Source organism: Lygodium microphyllum, unplaced genomic scaffold (assembly GCF_053477565.2).
Source record: "Lygodium microphyllum isolate KBCC unplaced genomic scaffold, Lygodium_microphyllum_v1.1.10 scaffold_41, whole genome shotgun sequence".
Classification (NCBI taxonomy): Eukaryota; Viridiplantae; Streptophyta; class Polypodiopsida; order Schizaeales; family Lygodiaceae; genus Lygodium; species Lygodium microphyllum.
The window spans coordinates 979,778-1,001,394 of record NW_028229524.1 but is presented as its reverse complement, the minus strand read 5'-3'; the positions used below and the strand labels follow the sequence as shown (position 1 = coordinate 1,001,394).

At 39.2% G+C, this 21,617-nt stretch overlaps 1 pseudogene across 1 annotated transcript in view; it reads left to right on the top strand.

The window, feature by feature from the left end:
• LOC148009087 (adenylosuccinate synthetase, chloroplastic-like) overlaps positions 1-13,252 on the top strand; it is a 45,780-nt pseudogene extending 32,528 nt beyond the window's left edge. The window contains exons 2-4 of the transcript XR_015689876.1: positions 11,167-11,858; positions 11,967-12,278; positions 12,603-13,252. The product of XR_015689876.1 is annotated as an adenylosuccinate synthetase, chloroplastic-like (transcript). The remainder of the gene's footprint in view (positions 1-11,166; positions 11,859-11,966; positions 12,279-12,602) is intronic.
• Positions 13,253-21,617: the final 8,365 nt, after the last annotated feature.

Sequence of the window (21,617 nt, the reverse complement as noted above, 5' to 3'; positions counted from 1 at the left end):
AGCAGTAAATGACTGATTTTCTTCAGTTCTTTGCATCTACAAGCTGTTGAGACAGGGCAGCAGCAATAAATGACGGATTTTCTTCAGTTCTTCGCAAAGAAAGTCTGAATTTTCTCTCTCAGCATTCTCTCTCATCTCTCAGCCTTTCTACAGCCTTGCTCCAAAGATTGCATCATTGAGATCACCAGAGACTGAGAAATTTCAGATTTCTCTGTTGTAAACCCTAATTTACAGCAAAAATTAGGGTTTAGCAGCAGCCTCAGGAAGTGTTGTCGCAGCGCATAGGGTTGAAGGTCACCACAGGGGTTTGGCAAGAAAACTGGACAAGATAGATAGAGATGTATCTTCAAGAGATAAGTAGATTACAATGAATGTTTAAGGTTCAAGAGATACTTCACGGTCGATCATAGGGGTTTGAAAGAGAAAAATGTATGGGGTTTCAAGAGCTTAGACTCCGGAGATGGTAGAGATAAGAGAAGGGTTGAAGGTTTCAAGCCAAGTTCTTAAAGATGCTAGGCGTGAGTAAAACTCAACATATTATTCTTGGCATCCATGGTTCTTCGATAAATATTCCTCTTTGTATATTGATTATAATAATCATGTACTTTCTTTGTAACTTAATGATCGTTTCCATGCGATCGAAGGCTGTTTATCCCCTAGGATCGTAGAGAATAATGCATCTGTTGGGAATAAAGGCCTCGTGCCTTTTAAATGTGCTCGGGTGTGAACACACCCTTAGCACTTGTACTTACACATATATATCTATCTAAAAACCTAAAGGTACACACTCGTCATTGTACCTAAAAACGGGCTCACTCTCTACTCTGCTCTCACGCACTCTCTCTGGCTCTCACTGTGCACAACGACATTTTGTCTCAATCTCTGTGTCTAACCAGTCCCTACAAATTGGTATCAAAGCTGCGGTTGAGGTATTCGTACCTCTCGAAGATCGATCAGGATAGGCGAAGCAGGTCATGAATTGCAGAAGGCTCCAGCGTGGAGAGAGTGCACTTGGCCCCAGCATGGAGAGTTTGGAGCTGTAGTGTGGCAGCGCTGACGTCAGACATTGCACAGCTCAGCGACAATTGGCGAGTGGGGCGATGACCAGCAGACAGGTCACGGGTAAAAAGGCGGCAGGCGGATGACGACCAGCAGACAGGTCACGGGTAAAAAGGTGGCAGACTGGTCACGTCTGACAGTGTGTAAAATGCGACGCTGCAGATGAGCTGACAACGAGAGGTTCAGGCCTGACGACGGGTCGGCAGCTGGCGATTGCTGCGTTGACGACCAGCGGGTGACAGGGAGGGCGGGACGACTTCTGCTGACGGCGACTGCAGCGGACCGTCAGTCACGCGACGCCTGGCGGGTCAACAGATCCGTCAGAATTTTCTGAAAAATTCAATCTTTTTTTGAAATTTCTTTTACCCATTGATGGGGTTTCGTGCGGCAAGCACAAAATCTTAGATCTGTGCAAAATTGGCCCAAAAAATTGGGGCTTTTGCAGTTTGGGCAAAATCTGTGCTGCATTTGGGCGTTTTATGTACATACAGGTTGAATTCCGCACAATTTGGACATCAACACTTAGTAAAATTTGGGGGTTTTTGCTGAAATTGCTCTATTTTGGCAAAACTGGCATGTCCTATGCATGAAAAGGAAATGCAGATGTGTGTTTGATGCTTTGAGCACAAAATTTTGGTGCTTTTGACCGTTCGTGTCAAATTTTATACCCGTGGGTACATGTACAACAGAAATTGCAGCTGAAATTTTGGGATTTCTCATGTAATGTGATGCATATGCCCTTGGAACAGCTGTAATCAGTTGGATAATGTTGTAGCACATGGTTTGGTGCTTTTGAAAATTTAATTACAGATCTGAAATCTGTGCTTTTGCGTGGTCATTTATTACTGGTTGGTACTTGTTTGTACCTTGGCCACTCGGGTGACAGTTTGGGCCTGCATTTGCTGGTTTTTTGGTCACATTTGGGCTAAAAATCATGGCTGGCAGTAATGACAGCAGTAATCTGATGCACATAAATAAGCTTGAAGGGGCACATAATTTTGCAGTTTGGCAAAAGCAGTGCTACAATATCCTGTTACAAAGAGAAGCAAGCAAAGCCGATTAAAACCAAAGGGGCAAAGCCCATGGACATGGATCAGGACGATTGGGATGAGTTGAATGAGCTTGCACGCTCAACCATAGAGCTATCGATTTCTGATGCCTTGCTCTTCAACATTGAAGGTTTGGATTCTGCATATGCTATATGGACTAGACTGGAAGAACTGTACGCACAAAAGAGTGCTCCAAGCAAAGTGTATTGGCTGAAAAAGCTTATGGATTTGCGTATGAAAGAAGGTACAGCAATGTCTACTCACTTTTGAGTGAGTTTAACTCCATTTTTAGCCAGCTGGTTGCCTTAAAGTTCATGATTGATGAGGAATTTAAGGCTACTTTCTTACTTTACACTCTATCAGAGAGTTGGGATACATTTAGGACTGCTATGAGCAATTCTAATGTAATCGTGTTGTATGTTGATGTAGAGAGTGCTCTACTTATGGAAGAGATGAATCGGCAGAACAATACATCCAGCAAGTCTTCCAGTGCTTTGCATACTAGGGGTAGATCATAGCAAAATCGCAAATATGATGGCAAGGGACGTAGTAAATCACGTGGCAAAGATGTTGAATGCCATCATTGTGGCAAGAAAGGTCACTTTAAATGTGATTGCTACAAATGGAAGAAAGAGAAAGAAAAAGGCAAGAAGATAGATGATAGCAAGGAAGAGAAGAAGGACAGTCAGCCTAAGAAGAGCAGTGTAAAAATTGAAGAGGTGAATGTAGTCACTCATGACAGTGACAGTGGGAGTGATGTATACTTTGTCTCTTTACACTTTGGTACACATGTTTTACTTGCAGATACAGATGATGACATGCATACTTGGATTCTTGATTCAGGTGCTTCCTTTCATCTCACCTCTCATCGTGAGTGGTTTTCTGCCTATACAGGGGGTCGACATGGTGTTGTCCATCTTGGGGATAACTATGCATGTGAGATTGCAAGTATTGGCAGTGTGCAGTTACAATTTCAGCATGGCTCTGTTTTTACACTTCAGTATGTACGGCGTGTATCTTAGCTCAAGAAGAGCTTGATTAGCACAGGGCAGCTAGATGATGATGGTTTTCATACCACCTTTGGTGATGGAAAATGAAAGATCTATAAGGGATCTAGGGTTATTGCCAGAGGTTGCAAGAGTGATACTTTGTATCCACTTTATGTATCTAGTGTGCGTGACCATGTTGTTGCCGTGACCGAGCAACCAAGCGTTTCTTTGTGGCATGGCCGGTTGGGACACATGAGTCAAAGAGGAATGAAAGTGCTTTCTTGTTTGGGTTACTTGCCTTGTCTTCGTTATGCTGATTTTGAGCATTGTGATCATTGCATTTATGGCAAATATGCACAGACGTCTCACAAAAAGTCTCTTTCTTTGAAATCTTCTCCTCTATAGTTAGTACATCCGGATGTATGTCAAATGCTAGGATTATCTTTAGGGGAAAAGAAATATTTTGTTACCTTTGTTGATGATGCTACATGGAAGGTATGGGTTTATTCCATTCGTAGCAAGGATAAAGTGTCGGATAAGTGTAAAAAATTCTTGGCATTGGTTGAAAATCGGACAGATAAGACACTTAAGTGTCTTTGCTCTGACAATGGTGGGGAATATGTGTCCAAGGCCTTTCAGGCATTTTGTGACAGCAAAGGGATAAAGAGGGAGCTCACTGCCTCTCATAATCCGCCCCAAAATGGAGTTTCAAAGCGTATGAATTGGACCATACAGGATAAGGTCCGTACGATGCTGTCTCATGCTGCATCACCCCATGGTTTTTGGGTAGAGGCTATTATGACAGCCGTACACTTGATTAATTGGTCACCAAACAGGTCTTGGGGGGGGGGGGGGGAGTTTCCCAAGAAGCGTGGTCGGGCAAGCCACCTTCATATGCTCATCTGAAAGTGTTTGGCTGCGAGGCTTTTATGCACATTCGTAAAGAAATACGCAGCAAACTTGAGCCAAAGTCCTGTAAATGCATTTTCCTAGGATATGGTAACGAGGGTGAAATGGGGTATAGATTGTGGGATCCCGAGAAAAGGAAAGTAGTATGCAGCAATGACGTTATCTTCCGGGAAGATCGCATGCACAAATAGCCCGAAAAGATTGAGGAGGTTGGTAGGGTTGTATTTTGGGAAGAAATACCTTTTGGACAGCAAAATGTGCCCGCTGTACAGCAGCAAATACTTGCTGTAAATTAACCTGTAAATGCAGGAAATGATCAATCAGCTATTGCCCATGAAATTGAGCCATTACATGTGCAGGAACAGCCAGGACAGCAAGTTGCTAATGCTGATTTGCAGGCTGAAATGCCAGGACAGCATGCTGAAAATGGAAATTTGCAGAAACAACTAGCTTGAAGGAACAACTAGTATGCTGAAAATGGAAATTTGCAATTAATGTGGCTGAATATGTCATGTTGACAGATTGTGGTGAACCGTCTTGCTTCAAGGAAGCAATGGATAGACAGGACAACAATAAATGGTATAAAGCCATGCTGTTAGAGATTGAATCTCTTGAAAAAAATGACACTTGGGACTTGGTGCAGTTGCCTAAAGGGCAAATCCTTTCATGCAAATGGATTTACAAGATGAAGGTCACTTCTGGTTTCTCACCAAAGTATAAAGCAAGATTGGTTGCAAAGGGGTACAAGCAGGAGCATGGAATTGACTTTGATGAGATTTTCTCTCCTGTAGTCAAATATGACTACATGGAGAACCATTTTGGGCTTGGTTACAGTTGAGGATATGGAGCTCACACAGATGGATGTAAAGACTGCGTTTTTACATGGTGATGTGTATGAAGACATATATATGCAGTAGCTTGAAGGGTTTGTTGAACAAGGGAATGAAAAAATGGTATGTAAACTCAAAAGGAGTTTGTATGGGCTGAAACAAGCACCAAGAGAATGGTATCATAAGTTTGATACATTCATGCAGTCCCAAGGCTTTCATAGAAGTCAAGTGGATCACTGCTTGTACACCAAGAAGGCAGTAGATAGCAGCTTGATTATCTTGGTTTTGTATGTTGATGACATGCTGATTGCTGGCATGGATACTTATGCTTGGATTCATTGAAGCAAAGTCTTCATAGCAGCTTTGAGATGAAGGATCTTGGTGATGCAAATCACATTCTTGGCATGCGAATACTCAGAGATAGATCGAAAGGCTTACTCTATCTATCTTAGCAGGAGCATATCTTCAAAGTTTTGCAGTGTTTCAATATGGAGGGGGGAAAACAATTGGGGTTCCATTGCCTCCATATGTGAAACTTAGTGCAGAGAAAAACCCTACATCTGATGATGAGAAGGCTGAAATGGCCAAGATACCATATGCTTTAGTTGTTGGCAGTTTGATGTATGCTATGGTTGCTACATGTCCTGACATTGCGTTTGCAGTGGGAATGGTTAGCAGATACATGGCAACCCCTGGCAAGAAGCGTTGGGATGCTGTGAAAGGTATTATGAGATATCTCAAAGGCACAAAGGAGTTGTGCATTTGCTTTGAAAAGCAGACGGCTTTTGTTGTTGGCTTTACGGATGCAGACTATGCTGGTCATGCAGATTGCATGAAGTCCACTTCTAGGTATGTATGTACCTTCACAGGACGAGCAATCTCTTGGATCTCCAGGCTACAAAAGTGTGTTGCGTCGTCTACTACAGAGGCAAAGTATGTGGCTGCCACTGAGGCATGCAAGGAGGCTTTATGGCTTTCACATCTGGTAGGAGAGCTTGGCATAACACAGTACTTGTTCTCCATTGTGATAGTCAGAGTGCTATCATGCTAGCACAGAATCTCGTCTTTCATGCAAAGACGAAGCACACACAGGTAAAGTATCACTTCAATAGAGATATACTTGACAGCAAGAGCATTGAGCTTGTCAAAGTACATACAGATGATAATCCTGCAGATCTTCTCAGGAAGGATCTTCCAGTAGAGCGGTTTGCTCATTGCCGACTGACGATGGGAGTTGGATAGATATATGTATTTTAGTTTTGTACATACCTAGACTTAGCTGGTTCTTTTCTCCTCTTAAGGCACATTGCCTTTAGGTGGAAGGTTGTTGGGAATAAAGGCCTCGTGCCTTTTAAATATGCTCGGGTGTGAAATGACATTAATCAATTAGTTAATTTCTAGTTCCTAATGTTACCACCATTGACATTAATGGATAATAAAATTATCTAGATCAAAATCTATCATTAGGTACCACCTAGTATCTATCAAGTACAACTTATTACTTCTTTTGCCATTGACACATATTTGTTGAGAGTCATTAGTCATCTCCTGTGCCATGTCAGTAGTGCCACATTGCAGTAGTCGGATTGTCCAAATGCAGTCGGCTGCATTAAATGCAGCCGACCTGATTATTTCAGGTATTTTTAAGGCATTACTTTCAGCCTTTATAAGGCTGAGTTTCCAGTAGTCTTGGACACTTGTATGGGACAGATTTCAGCCTGCTGGTGATGGAGATTGCACTCGAAGATGATGGAGATTGAGGTCCTCAAGGTGGAGATATACGCAGATATTTTCTGTGCACCCGTGTATAATTTTGCATCCTTATACAACATTCTTCACTGCAGATTTTCTGCGTTTCACTGTCTCTTTCTCTCCCTCCTCTTCTCTTTCTCTTCACTCCTTGTCATGGTCATTTGCTTCCGCATTGCTTCACTTTGACATGGTATCAGAGCATTGAAGGACTGGTGGACCTATCTAAAGAGGAGTTCTCAGCGCGACACAAGACTGTGTTTTTAGCGTTCAAGTGCGAGCAGGTGGGCTGTGCATCAGAACAAGACTGAGGTGAGCATGGGTGTGCGAGAAAAGAGAAGATTTGCTGAAGTTGCTGCTGTTAGAGAAGGAAGAAGGTTGCGTTTTTGGCCTTCAAGTGCAGATTTTACCTATTCATCGCCTTCGGCGGGTGAAGAAGCCCTAGCAGGTTGTATTTTCATAGTCAAAGGGGGTTGCTTTTTGTGTTTTATGCAGGCATTGTAGGTGGAGATGTCTTCTGAGGCCTAGACAGAGTTTCAAGCGATCATGGACTTGAAGGTGTCCATCCTACCGGCTCTTCCTTTAGATCAAAAGCTCGATGGTGAGAACTACCGCATCTAGTGGGTTATGATGCTTGCCATATTGGAGTCCTATGATTTGGCGGAGCTTGTTACGGAGGCTATTAACCGTGCTTCTTCACGAGACGAGTCCAGACTCTCTTCCAATGAGAAGGCAGAGTTGGTAAAGACTCAAGCACATTGGGATAAACTCAATGCACAAATTCACTCGTTTTTATTTCTCTCATACACTACAACTGTTATCTCTCACATAGAGCATTTGACAGTGGCTAGGGAGATATGGCTAGAGTTGGATCAGATGTATAATCAGATGACCCTCATGAAGTGTGTGTCTTTGGAAGTGCAAATGAGGACTATGAGTGTCAACAAGTCATTATCCATATGCGGGAGCATATCAACAAGCTAAGGTAGCTTCAGACACAGGAAAGGTGATCACTTTTGAAGACATGGCGATAACTCTTCTCTCATATTTACCGTCTCGCTTCAGTGGTTTTTATTTCGCCTTGATTGCTTCAGGGCGGTCTAAGACTCTTCGGTGGGAAGAGTTGGTTGCTATGGTCTTGGACCAAGAGGAGTAATTGAAAGAAACCAATGCTTCGAAGTCTGAAGCTTTGGTTGGTCAATCCTCTCAGAAGAAGGGGAAGGACCAAAAGAAAAAGAAAAAAGACAAATCTAAGAAGGAAAAAGAGTCTACTTGTCATATTTGTGGCAAAACAGGTCACTAGAAGAAGGATTGCCCCGATAAGGAGAAGAAGGAGAAGGTAAAGAAAAATGATGTGTAATGACTTTTGAGGGCTCAAGATTTTGGATGAGAGATTGATTTTTTTGTGATTTTGTTTAGTTATTGAAAATTGTCAATCTAGTATCTATTCTTGTATTGAGATTTGAATATTATACGACCTTAGTTTCATTTATAAGTTATTTATGATATATTACGATTAATTCTCGATTTTGACATTTTGTCAGCTTATTTCGAAATGAGAATCATGATGTTGCGACTTGACTCAATCCATATTATATATAGGCTATTTACATGTTAATTTCAATTTTTTTTGTATGATATATATGAATCATAATGTTTGAGTTCTAAACCATAGTATAGCTTGTCTAAAGACTAACTTTGACATAAGTGACAAGTCAATAATGGATCATGGATATGTAACGTATAATGTATTATTCTCAATTGACTCTATTATCACTCAAGCTCAATTAGCCATTCTTTGTTTAAGAGAGTTTTATAGAGGTTTAGAACCTCAACCTCTTTCCCCAATCAAAACTATTAAAAATCCCTATATAAAAAAACCCGTGTTTCTTATTTTACCCCCTCTTAAAAGAAACTTACGAAACATGTTTCTGACGTTTCTTTTCTAAACGTTTCTGACATTTTTGGCTGCTATGGTGATGCTTATGTTCACATCCCAAAGACAACGTGACAAATTTGAAGTGTCTTCTAGAAAATAGGTGAACAATTGGATGCAAGGATTGAGAGATTTTGTAAGGTGTAGACAAGAGGCATGAGTTGCAAAGACTAGTTTGAAATGCCTAGCGTTTAGCTATGGAGATGCCTGATAGTAAGAGAGAGAATGCAATAGACTTCGATACAATGTTTAAAATGCAAGTTCTTGTAAACGCCTTGAACAACGTGTATGCTTAACAATTATGATATTCGCTTGTTTTCGAGATTTAATATAAAAGAGAATGAACACTTAAAAGTTGAAAATGAAAATTACTCACAAAATTACAGTCATGAAAATGTAAAAGTAATGGAGACAAGATTGAGGGTTAAAGATGGGCAACCCCCCCGAAGGAATGTATTTCAGCTCAACCCAAGTCCCTTAGGGAAGAGCTCAGTTACAATCAACGTGAGAGTGAGGAGAAGTAATTCTCACTCTCACAAGATCATGCAAAGATGTACAAATACACATGCATTATCTATTATGCAATGATAAGAACTGATTTCTTTACAGTATGAGAGAAAAAAGAGGGGAAATCAGCCTTTCTCCATCGTTGATCAGCAGTACATGGATAGGGCTTGCTTCTTGTTACTAAAATGAAAGAAAGAGCTCGAGAAGAAGGTGCTGTAATGAATTTACATGCTTGCTGTCCTGTAAAACAGCAGTGATATAAAAGAGAATATGGAGGAATCCGATAATGGAGAAGTGGGGGATGATGATGGGGATGGATGGGGCCAGTTTCTGGCTATCTGTGGGTGCTGTACATGAGTTTACAGCAAAGAAAAATGATGCTGAATGAAGAAAAACGAGCTCTTATTTATAGGAGAGGGAAGAGCTAGTACAAAAGGGGAAAGTGGAGTAGCACAAGACAAGTGTCCAGCCACATGTCATGAGATGTGACAAGTGGTGGGACACTTGGAAACTTGTGTGACAAGTGTCTTGACACTTGTCTCTTCTTTATGGCCTTCCTTTTTGGGCTGAATACTGTCAAGAATAGAAACAACCAAATTTAGTAAGTACAGTCAGAGTATAGAATTTACTATTTTTAGAATGACATCCCTATTTTTAGGATTAGCATTTTTAGGCTAATTCGAGGCTCCTAAAATTTAGGGACCTCCTAAAATTTAGGAACCCTCCCAATATGGGTCATATGAAAGCTTTTTCCGTGTACATCGCAAAAACGGTATCAGAATCTTCATGTGACTTTCTTAAGCAAAGAAATGTGCATTTCAAGCTTTCAGCCCACACATGCACATTGTACAAGCATTTCATGATCATGCCATCTTGTTGATTGTAATTGTCTGTTCTGGCGGATCTAGCCCACACTTCAAGGCATCAATCCTTTCTGTGTGCGAGTCTAACCCTGATATGCGTGAGTTCTGGTCACAGGCGTCCAATCAGGTCATATAGGTGGAAGTGTGAACTATCTTTTCTCTAACCCACCGCGTGAGTCCACCATAACCTGTGACCACTCATTAGTGGCCAGCTCCAATGCGCTTTTCTTTATATCTAATTAGTGCAAAGGAAACAAATTTAATAAATCATTATATAGACAAATTAATGAAAAAGGATACAAATTCTGTTTCTATAGAGTTGTGACAGTTGTAAACCACAATCATTAGAGTAAGTGGGTGCCATGAGAAAATAGAGCCATGAGAGAGATGAACAACTGCACACTTGATTCATTCTTCATTAACAAGGTGACTTTAAATAGGCAAGGAACGTGTCAGTTAGGGCTCTGATCAATGCTTCAAAGATCAGCCCACAATCACCTTTCCACCTCCCTAAAATGGAGGATGCACCACTTGATTCGTTCCACCTCTTGGTGGTTTCTATAGTCCTGTTCTGATTGAAACTCTTCATGGATTATGTCGCCGCTTGCATCATTGGCTTAGCATGCTGCCATGCTTTAGGACTAGGGATCTCGTGAATCATAAATGAATCCAAACGACCCTGCTCCACTCTTGCAGTCTCAACAAGCAAAGCATAATAGCTATATACCAATTTGTACATAAGTGTGGACAAATATGCTGGATGTGCAAAACAGCAAAGATAACTGGATTTCAGTCTTGATGGGCAGCAAGTGTGGCAGACAGCAGCCAAGACAGGGTGCTGATGAACAGGGCACGAACTCTCCTCAGATCTGCTGTGCTAACTGCTGCATATCCTCCAAGGAAAGACCCTCAATCTGCACCTCACAGACAGTGGTTGTCCTCTCCAAACATGCCACAGGCTGAGTGCTGCTGCTTAACTGCAGGATGGAGGATGGGAATCGAGCTACTCAGGAGTGCTTTACTGGATTGGGCAGTAGAGCAGGAGGTCATGTCAGTGCTCTATTATTCTGGTTCAGTTCCACCTCTTTGTTCACTGATTTGTCCTAGCATTGATACATATAAACCTACATGTTCTAAAGCAAACAATTTTATGGAATAGAAGATTTCTTCCTTTCTTTGGTCTAATTACACCCCAAATGTGTTTTGCAATGTTTCAGATTCGATTGAAGTGTGGTTTAGGGACAACAGTTTTTTAGTAAGTGGTTTGATTTGCAGGGGGGATCAAATGCTGGCCATACTATATACAATAATGAGGAAAGAAGTTTGCTCTTCATCTTATACCATCAGGAATACTAAATGAAAACACTGTGTGTGTAATTGGCAATGGAGTTGTTGCTCATTTACCGACCTTCTTCGATGAGATAGACAGGCTTGAGTCCAGTGGTGTTAATTGCAAAGGAAGACTTCTGATTTCTGATCGTGCCCACCTGCTGTTTGATTTGCATCAAACAGTTGATGGCTTACGGGAAGCTGAACTTCAAGGGTCTATGATTGGGACAACCAAGCGCGGTATTGGACCATGCTATGCAAGCAAAGCCATCCGGAATGGTGTGAGAGTGACCGACCTAAGGCATATCGACACTTTTAGGGAAAAGTTGGCTTTACTTCACTGGGATGCATCATCTCGGTTCAAAGGCTTTGAATATGATGAGAAATTGATTAACAAAGAGGTAGATAGATACAAGAAATTTGCTGAACGCCTGGGGCCTTTCATCACAGATACTGTACAATATGTCAATGATGCTTACCGAAATGAGAAGAGAGTGTTGGTAGAGGGTGGTCAGGCCACCATGCTGGATGTGGATTTCGGCACTTATCCTTTTGTGACTTCATCAAATCCATCAGCGGGTGGAATTTGCACAGGGCTAGGCATTGCTCCTAGAGTTATTGGGGATATAGTTGGTGTGGTATGTGTTTCTTTGGAATTGATTATGGTGCTGGACTTCTATGGAAATGCAAATTCATCATCAGCTAGGTAGCTTTTTAGCCTGAATGTGCAATATATTGAACCGTAGGTAAAAGCATACTCCACAAGGGTGGGGCAAGGACCTTATCCCACTGAATTGTTTGGGGAACTTGGGGAGACAATCCGAGTTGCTGGTTATGAGTATGGCACTACTACAGGAAGACCTCGCCGCTGTGGATGGCTTGACATTGTTGCACTGAAATTTTCCAGCCAGATTAATGGGTTTTCATGCCTGAATATGACTAAGTTGGATGTTCTATCAAGTCTGCAATCCCTGAAGCTTGGAGTGGCGTACCGTGCCAAGGATGGGAAAATCCTGCCTACTTTTCCTGCTGATTTGCAGGTTCTTGGAGATGTTGAGGTATGCAATCCCCCCCCATCACCCCCCCCCCCCCCCCCCCCCTTCTTTTTCATACAAGGTAATTGCATTAATTACGAAATAGTACTCTCTCTCTCTCTCTCTCTCTCTCTCTCATAAAGCGCTGCATCATGTGAGTATGCACACATAAGTACTGGATGAGCAAACACAGAGTATTCCAGGACACAGTGGCTCTGGAGTACAGTTGGAGTCTGGTGAGCTCTCTTGTTGTTTGTACTTGGATAATAGCTGCATAGACATGTTTTATGTTCGTGGTGCATGTAATTGGCTTGTTAAGGTTTATGTATTATGTGTCTGAACTCACAGGTTGTGTACGAAGAACTTCCAGGATGGCAAGTTGATATTTCTTCAGTGAGGAAGTATAAAGACCTACCTGCAGCTGCAAGGCTCTACGTCGAAAAAGTAGAGTCACTTATTGGGATACCTGTGCGCTTCATTGGTGTTGGACCTGGACGTGATGCGATGATCGTCAAGGCCTAGCAAGAGCAGCGGTTTTAAGCAGACTGTATTTATTGTTGTGCCGAAATGATTGATGGTTTAATAACGAATGCCCTCATTTGAGACTGCAGTGTGCTGAGAATGTTCAGGATTTTTCGTAACCTGAAGTTTTCTGGCCTATCTCTCTAATCACACTAATCCTTCTTACAAGTTAGCTTGAGGGATTGAAAATCACCAACTATGTAACAATGAAAATCCTCTGCAAGCTGCACTCACTGGCATCAAAGCATTTAGACTTGGCAGTGAGATGTCTTTTATCCCTGTTCCAAGTATGCAGATTTTTATCTTCTTTAGAAGTGAACTTTATTGAAAAATCCTTTCTAAGCATACATCTGCATAAAGTGTTAATACAAAGTAAATACAACATATACATTTCATCGAGTCTCTAAAGTAACCCTTGTGAACTTGTTGTTGCAATGTTATAATGAATAGTAGCCACAAGCAATCAAACCTACAAAGTATGGCATAATAAAAAAGATATGGATATTGAACACCTTTATGTTGATAAACCATGACACTACATTTTCCACTTCTAACTACAAATAAAACTGAAAAGGTCACTTGTTGAAATTTATATGAGTAGACTCAAAACTTGGTGAACTTTATAGTTTTGAATATAAGTAGATTCAAAACTTGTTGAACAATAGTTTGGATTTTTTTTCTCGAGATGTTCTATTCAAGGATAACAAGAATATAGCATGGTTACTTTTACACTTGACTTATCAAAAGGGTATCCTATACAATGTGTTTTAAACCACACGTTCTAATTGGTCTTGAGAGAGAGAGAGATGGAAATACAAAGTCTATTATGATGCGGTTTCTTAAGTTGAAGCTTGAAGTAATAAAATACTTTTTGATGGTGTGATGGAGTAGTAGTTAACAAGATTGCCATATCTCTTATTCTTCCCCTCCTGTGTGTGTGTGTAAATAATATACATGTGTACATATATGTCGTGCATGTGCAAGTGTATGCATGTGTATATTAGGGCAAAGATTTTCATATCACATTGAAAAACCATTGCTAAAGAACAACTACTAAGTCAACAACCATGTATTACCAAGGTGCTTACGCATGTATGTTTACATTAGATTAAGCATACAATATACAAGATACAAAGGATTTGAATCCATTTATAACTAATTGCCAAAATGATATTGCCTTCATATTGGAATCATAGTACAAAAGAAGCAACAAGTATTATATACTATTTTCAACGAGCAAGTTATAATCCGAGGTTTCAACAATAATACACCACAAAAGGAGTAGGTGGCAGATATGTTACAGTTGTCATCCAAGTTTGTTCATATTATGGATTACCTTATTGGAATACATGATTGTTACTAGCTTGTATAGTTGTAGCCAAGTGGTTTCAACAACTTGGTTGCAATGGATTGGATAACCAACTAATGGCTAGAGAACACCCAATATTTTTCTTCATTAAGGGGATATTTATACAATTTTTGTATTAATATCTAGGTGTCATAGGAATAGTAGAATGCATCTCATATGTCGAAGGGAATAAGGAGAAATTTTACTATTGACTTCTCTTAGGTTCATAGTTGTACATGGGTTAGTATTCAAGCATTCATGCTTATGCAACATGTGTCCAATTCAATATATATCTAATCCTCGTTACATGTAAGCTCTACATATTTCTAGGCTTAGGCAAGGTTGGTTATATACCTAAACCAAATGCAACAAATATCACATGCATAGTTGTGCCTATATCATAACCAAACAAGTACACGAATACACACAAAATGCTAAGAAGGGTTGAGTGCATTGTTCAAAGAGTCACACTAATGGATTATGTGCCCATGTTGGTGGGAGCATAATATCCTTTAAGATAGAAGAAAACATATTGTGTGTGTATGTGACTAGTAGAACAAATGTTGGTAAATTAATAAGAAAACATTGTTGGGGATAAATGCGCATGTGCCCAGCTAAGTGTGTATTAGTTACATGATAGTATCTGCATATCCGTACACCTTTACATTGTAGGTGGTGGGTACCTATCACTCACTTCATTCTTTATTCTTTCAGTGACATTTGAATAAAGAAAAGATCGGTCACACATTGTGAATGTTGGAGTTTTCACATCTCTCTCTCTCTTTGTGGCTCTTGCTCCTTCCACCATAGCTTTTACTTGTGCTTCGTGCTTTCAATTTAGGACTCACTCTCTTCAATTGGTATCATGGATATCTTTCTTGAGAGCTTAAGTCCGATTCGGCATTGCTTCAACTTGTGGAGAAAAGCTTTAGTTAAGAGTTTCAATGGCAACCATGGATTCTTCACCCCGAGGTATGCATTGAGTTTTATCGCTTTTTTTTCCTCCCTTTGCAACTTGTTTCAAGGCATTACTCAGTTTATTTGAGCACCTTAGAGTGCTCCCAAGGCCTCAATACTAGTAGTAAGAGTAGCAACAACCCAAATTGTGCTTCTTGCTACTGCCTACTCCCTGATAGTTTTAGCTCCATCCTTCAACTCCTAGTAGTCCTCCCGACTCTTGGCAATCTTTGGAATCTTCCCCAATATCTTTGGCATTAGTTGGACTCTCTTGGAATTAGCCATTGATTCACAATTTGTGACAGTTTACTATTATACAGTGCAATATAGCACTTCATTCATTGTCTGGAGGTCACTTCTGCTTCCCAAGATGTCTATTTGATGTCGGATCATCTGGGGATGTTATGCCAATGTATTGGAATGCTATGGGTTTGATTTGAGCATGTTTTTACTAAGTTTTATAGTGTTTTTTTGATGTTATAATAACTAGGATTGAAGCTCATTTAATTAGTAAATATATGCTTATTGCTCTTGGGTGCTTACCGACTACTTGGGTGATGTACTAATACTTATGGCTTATGTTACATGCTTGGTTATGCTCCTGGATTGCTTTTGAGCTGAGATTGGAGCTTGACATTGATTGTCACTCAGTGTTATGTATGGTTATTTGATGCTCCAATAAGAGATTTGTAAGCTACTTGGATTGGATGCTCCCTAATATATGCTACTTAGATCTTGGATGTATATGGATGCCTTTCACATGATGTTTTGAGCTTTGTTTAATCATTTGGCATTCAACTTTCGTTTTAGTGGGGGAGCCACTTCTTGACCTTTGGATATTACATTGAGCATTTGGTTATGCAGTTGAGCTTGAGGGTCTTACAGTGAGACCGTGGGATGTGGTGACATGTATATGCTCTTATCATGCTTTATGTACGTAGTTGATGCTTAGTGGGACGTGGTGACATGTATATGCTCTTGTCATGCTTTATGTACGTAGTTGATGCTTAGTGGGACGTGGTGACATGTATATGCTCTTGTCATGCTTTATGTACGTAGTTGATGCTTCATGGGTTGATACAAAATTACTTTTGGGTCGGCATCTATCTTTGTTACATGATGTTATCAGTGACGTATGTATCTTGGTTGGTTATGTACTGAGCTTCCATTACATTGTTTAGTCCATTGTGCCTCCAGTTGTGGTCTCTTCTATTACCCATACGACCCGCCCTATGCATAATGGCTATGCCTATGGAATGTATCTCAATCTAACACACTAATTCTTTGACAGTTCTTGGTGCCAGTTGCATATTCACTCATTGCTAGTTAAAGCTATTCCTTGTTGGTAGCAGTTTATCTTATATCAACGATTGCCCACCTTTGGCATTGATTTCTTTACTGATGTACTTCATCTTCAACATGTTGTAATTACAATTTATTGCACTATATATGCAAGTAATAACCTTCATTTCACAATTTTTTGCATTGAGTATTATGATAGTTCATTACTTGGTTAGTATCCCTTGTTTTCAACTTGATCTAGAAGTGGCTTTAGGGTTGTTTGCAGTAATTATAACAACCTAATTTGGTAGTTTGTGCAGTTGTTTGTCTTCATTGTGGCTAGTGTCTCGATTGATAGTGCTATTTTTAATATTGATAAGTTGGATGGCACCAACTACAGCTACTAGAAGGCTCAAATCTAACAAGTTTTAGTATAGAAAATGTAGGTTAGTACTTTGAAACATAAGGGTGTCAAGCCCGAACTTATTGATGTAGAGGATTGGATTGAATTAGATGACCTATGTAAATCCAACATCATATTATCCCTCTCTAAGCAGGTATTCTATAATATTGAATCTAATGGGTAGTTTGCATGGGAATTACGGGAAAAGATTTGCAATGTCTATGACAAGCAAAGCCTCGCTTCTCATATATACTCATTGAAGAAACTCATGGACCTTTGGATGAAGGAGAACACTTCTATGTCATCTCACTTAAATGACTTTCGTTCTATTATCAGTCATTTGTCTTTGCAGGGGATTACATTTAAGAGCACTCTTTTTTCCATGTTTCTCTTAGTTACACTGCGTGAATCATTGCATACCTTTTGTATGGCTATGTGTGTCAACATATCTACTCATGGGTTAGAGTTGCAGAATATAGACGATGCACTCTTGATTGAAGAGGTTGAAAAAAAGAATATCAATGCTTCTTGCACCTCTCATGCTTTGACAATTAGAGGCAATAAAGGTAAGGGTGGTAATGATCACTATGGGAGAGACTCTCAATGGTCTCACTCTTAGTCACATGGACAAGCTCGTAATAAGTCCCATGGCCATAAGTCCTCATTGACTTGTCATTATTATTGTGGGAAAGTAGGGCATATTCAGTCATAGTGCCATAAGATGCGTGAGGACAAGCACAAAGAAAATGGCAAGGATAAAGTATAGGACAAAAATGATGATCGCAACATTGTTCCTAGCACGTCTAGTGTTAAGATTGAAGAGATTAATGTTGTGCAGACTGACTTTGATGAAGATTTCATACTTGTAGCTTCTTCTCTTGATACTTCACAGCTGATTGATGCTTTGTAAGGGTATATAAGTGTTGGCTCATAGATTCAAGGGCTTACTTTCATGTGACCCCTCATAGAGAGTGGTTTCACGGCTATCACAGTTTGACTAGTTATGTCCATTTGGATAATGACTTGGCATTGGAAGTAGTTAGTATTGGTGATGTGCAGTTGCAGTTTGGTTCAGGTTGCATGTTTACTCTTCATGATATACGTCATGCACTGGCTTTCATGAAGAGCCTTATCTCTACTGGCACTTTGGATGATGCATATTATGTAGTTTTTTTTGCTGATTCCCAATGGAAGATTACCCGTATGAATCTTGTCATTCCATGTGGTGCTAAGTCTAATACTCTCTACTCCTTGCTTGTATTTGGGTCAGTTGACCATGTTTTGGTAGTGGATGTAGTTCCATGTGTATCTTTGTGGCATCGTTGCCTTGGGTATATGTTCGTAGAAGGAATGCAAATGCTTATCCTTTTGCCGTATCTTTCGTCCCTTGACTATAAATGTTTTGAGTCTTATGATCATTGTTTATATGGCATATAGATATGCAATACACATAAAAATTCTGGTATGGCATGCATGGGTGAGCCTTTGACTAAGATCTCTTCATTTCCCTTGTGTGATGTCACCCTTTCATAGTCGATTCTATAGTGCTCTCTCTCTCTCTCTCTCTTTGTGGTTTCTTCACATTCCATTTCTTTTTTTGTAGCCCTTTCCCTCTCGTATTGCCATAAATTAATTCAAAATGTATAATTTGCATGGCAGCTTCTCATTCCAGACAAGTTAGCTAAGTGAGAATACAGAAGGTATTTCCAACATTGATATTGTCCAAGGCATTGAATCCACAGATCGCGGACTGTGGAGAGGAATTCAAATATCCCCGAGATTGAAGAATGTCTTAGCAAGATGACTTTAATGTGTGAGTATTGGGTTGCTAAGTGAGAATATAGAAGGTGTTTCCAACATTGATATTGAATCCACAGATCGGGGACTGTGGAGAGGAATTAAAATATCCCCGAGATTGAACAATGTCTTAGCAAGATGGATTTTATGTGTGAGTATTGGGTTGCTAAGAAAAGAGAACCGAGAAAAAAGAAAAAGAAAGCAATGGTTTGAAAGATCCATCTTTGATGGATAAAGCAAAGCAAGGAAATGAGATATGTTAAGCTATGATAAAGTTTTAGCACAAGTAAAAACTAAGGCTTACAAATAAGTGTCCATAGAGAGTTATTCAAAATTTTAGGATCTATAATCATCAATAAATAATGTTGGGAGCACTCTTCTATCCAATATCTATAACTTGCTCAACCAACTCAAGGTGCCCCACTCTACACAGGAGCTCTTCTTAAATAGACGATCTTTGATGATGGTGTCAAATAATGCTAATGGCATAACACAAATGAACCATACAAGAATAGCAAGTATTTTGGATGTTCATCAGAGAAACATTGTTGCAACTAGTTCTCGTCTTGAGATTAAAGATGATAATGAAGTTTTACCATTGAGTGCACGTCAAATATACTTACCTCAACACAACATCATCACAATTGAACTAAGAAATCTAGTGTATGCCTTTCGGACATAGAAATTTTATTTTCACCCAACAAAAAGGATATGTATCGGAAGCACATTGGATGAAAAAGTGTTGTGAAGCATAATGCACATATTTTTTATGGCTCATAGGTTAATTTGAAACATTCATATTATCTTTTATTCCTCTATTTGTGTCAAATGTGTTGTAGTCTACATGTAGTACATATCATTGTGCTTGTTACATTCCTTTAGCAAACTTATAGCACATCATTTGTTTCTTGTAGAAACATTTGGTGTAGGAGAAGCTATATTTATATATGAAGGTGCTCGAATTGTACCTTGCACCACCCTATGCTTCCACATTAGGTACTCAGTAGCACTTTTCATGTAATTAGAGCATTGTCTAATAATCTTTAGAGTCCATCTACTTTGTACTTTATATAAGGGAGATCTTTAGAACATTCCATCTGGTTTAGGTACTAGCATATTACTAGTGTTATAACAATTTGGTACTTTGTAGTATCATCAAATACTATACTTTGTCGAATGGAGTGAAAAAATGGCTTTGATTCTAATGTATTGTATCTCATTGTACAATATTGGCAATGTTTTTATAAAGTTTCAAATTTGTGATATATAGTACCAAATGGATCTAGTACTCTAGTAATTCTTTGGTATAGTACCAAAAGGGTACTTTGAAGTATCAAATGCTTCTATGAAGTGCCAAATCGAAAATGTAAAATACCGAATGGATGTAGTATTCTATTACATTCCATGGTATAGTACCAAAAGGGTACTTTAAAATACCAAATGCTTCTGTGAAGTACCAAATAATTAATGTACATTGTCAAAGAGATCTAGTACTCCAATACATTCCCTAGAATAGTACCAAAAGGATACTATAAGTATTCAAATTCATGTAGCACAACATCAAATGGGATATTCAATGGCTCTAATAATATTATATTTCTTATAAAAATACCAAATGCTTCTATGAAGTTCAAAATTGGTACTTTGTAGTACCAAATGTATCAAGCACTTTGTTATATTTCATAACACAACAAAATCTTCTATAAAGTACCAAATTATTTTTGTACAATGCCAAATTTGGGTCTATGTAAAATCAAAAAGGGTATCAAGTAGATCTGGTACTCTTTTATTTTTCCTACCATGGTACCAAAATGTTTCTACAAATTGTCAAATTGATTCTATAGTATACCATTGGTTCCATATGAAATTGAAAGGGTTATTAAATGGGTCTAGTACTCTATTGTATTTCCTAGCATAGTACCAAAATTCTAATGTAAAGTTTCATATTAGTACTATAAAGTACCAAATTGATATCATGGATTCCCAAAACTATATTAAATAGTACCAAATAAGGGTACCAAGATGTTCTAACACAATACCAATAATTATTTTAAATGAATAACTAACCTCATGAGTTTGAATATTTAATGTCATAGGTTGAGTTATACCAAAGATTCAAAAGGGCCCATCCAGAAGTACAAATATCTCTTAGATACTTTGAGGCATTAAAGCCTTACTTTGTTTGGAAATTGAAGGAGCGGTATACGTATTGCTATGTATATCATTCCAAACAATATATATTAAGGTGGTGTTTAATTTGATGAGACAAAAAAGTTTGGACACCATGGAAAGAATCATGCATGCACATGTTCTATCTATTTGCAAAAATAAGGATCGAGGTCAGTGTATGGCAAATCAATCAATATATATGATATCATCACTAATATGTGGGGATAACTAATGTGTCCAAAACCTCATGATTCTAAATACCATGCTAGAAAAATACTTGTTTGGGTATTGTGGTATATTTGAAAAAAGATTGATAATGTGTCCTAATGAGACTTTTGTGGTGGACAATAGGGATATGATTGAGAATATCTTCACAAATGTCTCAACAAGGAAAGTGGATGCATGTGGGACTAAGAAGAAAAGAAAGGACTTGGTGGTGCAAGGAATAAGAATATCTACTTTTATTAACCTATTCTCCTCTCATCTTACACACTTCATTAATCACAACATTTTTCAATGGCAGGCACAACAATCTATAGAGTGCTTGATGGAGTTTCCATTTGATATTGTTGTTTTAAATAGAATTACTTATGTAGAACAATATACAATCCATGCATTGGTGGTCTAATTTGAAAGATAGAGCCTAAGTGGAAGCACATAAGTGGAAGAAAGAGCAAAGCAAGAGCTATGGTGGATGGAGCAAGAGAGCAAGAGAGAGAGACACCGTATGTGGAAACTCCAACAGTCACAATCTGTGATTGGCCTTCCCTTATTCAATTTTCATTGAAAGAATAAAGAATATAAAGTCATAGTGATAGGCGCCTGCCACTTGCAATATATATGTGTGCAATTATAATGTGTGAAGTAAATACAGGGAAGTGTAGGC